The 4,839-nt window shown below is 35.6% G+C and overlaps 1 non-coding gene across 1 annotated transcript; it reads right to left on the bottom strand.

Annotated features, from left to right (window-relative positions):
* Positions 1 to 3,856: 3,856 nt before the first annotated feature.
* Positions 3,857 to 3,963, bottom strand: LOC128285944 (small nucleolar RNA R71). Its single transcript, XR_008276491.1, has one exon. It is a non-coding gene; the product is annotated as a small nucleolar RNA R71 (small nucleolar RNA).
* Positions 3,964 to 4,839: the final 876 nt, after the last annotated feature.

Below are 4,839 nucleotides of genomic sequence, written 5' to 3'. Positions count from 1 at the left end.
TAGTTGAAAAGTGAAATGAAACCCTATTAACTGTATCGGGCAGAGTCGGATATAGATGGCATGCCATAAGATAAGAAAAGTTCAGGGATCTCTTCGACTTCGAGTCGATGAGGCACTGGGTGCCAATTTGCTTCGGTTTAACCGATAAGACACTGGGTGTCAATTTATATAACGCTGGCTACAGTTATTACTTTGTATTTATCCGATTAGGCACTAGGTGCCAAATTGGTGTGTTGGTTGGATCCGTGTATCTGTCCGAGTTCAAGTCGTGTTAATAGGGGTAATTGATAAACCATAATATATACATGTTTTTACCCTATGCTTGGCATATTTTTGGAAGGATTATTATAAGATTTAATGAATTTGATGCTCCTAATCCATTAATTTCATGTTTTATACTCAGGAGAGCTTAGGATAGCAAAAAGAGCGAGAAATGAGCTAAGAACGGACAAATTGGGCCTAATTCAGTGTTTCACACGGCCTAGGCACTTCCACACGGGTAATCCACATGCCCGTGTGTGACACACGGGCAGGCCATACGCCCGTGTGTCATGGTCGTGTCGACATTAAACCAAGTCAGAATTGCACACCGCCTGAGCAGCTTCACACGTGCGTGGCACACGGCCGTGTCCCTATCGAGCCAAAGTCTAATTCTATTCGGAAAAGGCTAATTTTGAGCTATTTTGGGCATTCCAAAGTCTATATAAATACCCTAGAAGAGGATCAAAGGGGCCACGCAGAGTAGAAGGCAAAAAATACTCAAGGACAGCCATCGAAATCAGCTCGGAAGCAGGATCTACTTCAAGACTAAAGATCTCCATTCAATTTCCTTAGAAGTTCTTTGGGTTCTTTATGTTTTGTTGTTTTCCCAATCTTGAGATGTTTTCCATTATTATGAAGTAAACTCCTTAAATACCTAAGGGAGATGAAACCTAAGACGAATTTTATTACTATTTGAATTATATGATAAATACTTGTTTTTATTCTTAATTGTGAGTTTTAACCCTTACTTTAATATTCCAGGATATTAATTTTGGTTTTTGATGTGCTTATTCAGTGGAGCAAGAGTCCCTATTTAAGAGTAGATCCTTCATAGTTAAGTGGAATTGCATGCAATCCTAGAGATAGGACGACATAAATCTATCGGATTAGAGTCAAATCTAATAAGGGAATCCATAGGTCGAGTTAATGCGACAATAGGGGTTTTAATTAGAAAGAGATTTCAGTTAATCAATTTAGAGTCAGTTGTTTTTAGTCTCGAGAGAGATAATAACATAAATCAGGGATTTCTACGGATTAAGTCAAGTGAATAAATCGTCTAATTCAAAAGTAAATAGTGAAGTCTAGGTGGATTCTTCCTTGGGTATTGCCTTCTCTATCGATTTTCCAAAAAGTTTTTTCCAACTTTTACTTCTATCGCGTTCTTAATTAATTAGATAATTAGTTTTAGTTAAAAACATTCTTTTAATTTTTAGGCTAAATAATAAAAAGATAGTAATTACTAGTACTTTTAGTCCTTGTGGATACGATATTTTCGGTCTCACCATAACTATACTACTGTTCGATAGGTGCACTTGCCTTAGTCAAATTTTTAGTTAGTTTAGTGACCATCAATAATTAAATAATAAAGTTTTATGATCGACATTGAAATGGAAAAATATGTGAATTGGAAATGGAAAAGTGGATTGATATATGAAAAGTGGAAATGTTGTGATCATAAATGAGATATATGAGTAATGTACTCATGGATTGAATATAGTTGGTTTATGCCATTGTTAAAAAAGAATTGTTGAATGATTTATGAAATGCTATTTTTATGGAAAGTGATATTAATTGAGTTATATATTAAACCAACTAATGGAAGAATATTTGTGAAGTTGAGCAAATCATGAAATAATGTGGTATTATGCATGAAATTGAGATGGTGATAAATTACAATTGCTTGTTAGATAGCAATGTGATTGATAAGCTATAAAAGTAATATATTTTAATCTCATTCTCGATAGTAATGTGGTATTCTTGACATGGCCTGTTCATTCCCACACCGGCTCAGCACACACCTGTGTTAACCATACGGGCTTACCACATGCCTATGTTCCAGTTTGTGTCGATACCGCTCCCTGTTTTCCAAACACGCAGAAAAAAGCCAATTTTTAGGGTTTCTGAGCATTCTAATGTCTATAAATACACACTAGAAAAAGACCTAAGGGAGCACGCAGAGTAGAACGAGGAAATTACTCGAAAAACGCTGTCAGAATCAACTCAGAAGTAGGATCTCCTTGAAGATTGAAGATCTCCAGTCAACTTCTCTAAAAGTTTTTGGGTTTCTTTATGTTTTGTTGTTTTCCTAATTTTGAGATGTTTTCCTCCCAAAGTATGAACTAAATTCTCTAGATACCTAGGGAGAAACCTATGACGGATCTTGTTATTTAATTTTCTGAATTACATGATAAATACTTGATTTCTTGATCTCAAATATGTGTACTTATTCCATGTTTTAATGCTTTCAGGATATTAATTCATGATTGACGTACTTAATTCAGTGGAGTAAAAGTCCCTGTTTAAGAGCAAATTTGGCATAATTGAGTAGAGTTGCATGCAATCCAAGAAATAGGACGACATAAATCTACCGGATTAGAGTTAAATCTAATAGGGGAATCCATAGATCGAGTTAATGCGACAAAAGGGGTTTTAATTAGAAAGAGATTTCAATTAATCAACCTAGAGTCAGTTATTTTTACTCTCAAAAGAAATATTAATATAATTTAGGGATTTCTACGGATCAAGGCAAGTGAATAAATCATTTAATTCAGATTTAGAATAATAAGTGAAGTCTAGGTGGAGCCTTTCCTGGGTATTGTCTCTCTCATTGGTTTATTCGATTATTTTCTTACTTTATTCTCTGCTGAGTTCTTAATAATTAGTTTAGATAATTTTAGATTTAAAATAAACTTCTTCAATTTACCAGCTAGATAATAGAAAGATAGTAATACTAGTACTTTTAGTCCTCATGGATACAATATTCCTAACTCACCAGCTATACTATTATTCGATAGGTGCGCTTGCCTTTGTCGTTGTCTTAGTTAGTTAAGTGAATCATCATCAAGTTTTTGGCTCCGTTGCCAGGAACTAAATATTAGGAACACTTAATTTTTATTACTTTAGCCATTTTTTTTACTTTTTTTATTTTTTTTAGTTTAATTCTGTTTACTAATTTTTCTTTTTGTTTGCTTTTGGCAAGTTCCTTTAGTATATGACTAGAAGAAACCCGTCAGGACCTCTCGTATTTGATAGTGAGATCGAAAGTATAGCTCAGAAAAATCATAGAGAGGTAAGGCAGAGCCGACAAAGTACAGTGGAAGAGTAAGAGGAAATCATTAATATTACTGAGGAGATAACTGAAAATCAGAATAATCAGCTACCTTCTATAGTTGCCACAAATCATCAGAATAATCAGCTACCTTTTGTAGTTGCCACAAATCCTTCTCCTTGTACCATGTATGACTATGCCAAACCCAATTTAACTGGGGCTGAATCGAGTATTGTTAGATCTACTATTGCTGCAAATAATTTTGAACTAAAACCTAACACTATTCAAATGATTCAACAGTTTGTTCAGTTTTATGGTTTGCAGGATGAAGACCCAAATACTCATTTGGCTAGTTTCCTAGAATTCTACGACACTTTTAAGATAAATGGTGTTTCTGATGATGCCATTCGCCTGCGGTTATTTCCCTTCTCATTGAGGAATAAGGCTAAACAGTGGTTGAACTCCCTACTACGAGATTCTATCACTACATGGGAGCAAATGACCAAAAATTTCTTGTTAAAGTATTTTCCACCAGCCAAGACAGCCAAGCTGAGGAATGATATCTCTTCCTTCGTGCAAATGGATTTAGAGACTTTATATGATGCATGGGAAAGGTATAAGGACTTAATGAGAAGGTGCCCTCACCATAAGTTATATCTATGGCTACAAGTTCAAACCTTCTACAATGGTTTGAACCCCTCAACTAGGCAATTGATCGATACAGCCGCTGGTGGGACTCTAAATAACAAAACACTTGAAGTGACTTATGAGTTTATAGAGGAGATGTCACTGAATAATTATCAGTGGCAAGTCATGAGAACAAAACTGATAAAAGCAGCCGTTGTTTTTAACGTTGATGCAGTCACCATGTTGTCGAATCACGTAGAACTTTTGAGTAAAAAGATTGATGGAATGGTTCTACACAGGTACATCTGGTGATGCAGTGTGACACGAATGGAGGAGGGATGAACAATCTAAATCGCCTATCCTATAGCTCTAGCACAGAGGACGAACAACTCAACTATATGGGTAACAATTCTAGACCTCAAAATAATCCATATAATAGCACTTATAATGCAGGTTAGAGGAACCATCCTAATTTCTCTTGGGTGGTCAAAGAAATTAAACATCACAACCCCCTCCAAGCTTTCAAAAACATCCTTACCCGTAAGAGAAGAAGCCGAACCTTGAAGAGATGCTGACGAAATTCATTTTGGTGTCAAAAACTCATTTCCAAAACACCAAAATAGCACTTAAAAATCAACAAGCATTAATTCAAGGACTTGAGAACCAGATAAGTTAGCTTGCTAAGCTAATTTTAGAGAGACCACAAGGTAGCTTGCCTAGTAATACCGAAACTAGCCCAAGAGAGTAGCTTCACGCAATTACTGTTCGAGATGCAGAAGGGTTAGTTGAACCTGAACCAGAATTAAGGCAAAAAAGTGTGGTAAGTCAAGGTAAGGTTGAGGTGAACCACAGTTTACAAAAGGCGGTAAGTAAGGAATATAAACCTCATATGCCATATCTAG

The sequence above is a fragment of the Gossypium arboreum genome, chromosome 12 (assembly GCF_025698485.1).
Source record: "Gossypium arboreum isolate Shixiya-1 chromosome 12, ASM2569848v2, whole genome shotgun sequence".
Taxonomy (NCBI): Eukaryota; Viridiplantae; Streptophyta; class Magnoliopsida; order Malvales; family Malvaceae; genus Gossypium; species Gossypium arboreum.
Note: the sequence above shows the minus strand (reverse complement) of the source record. Positions and strands in the feature narration are given on the sequence as shown.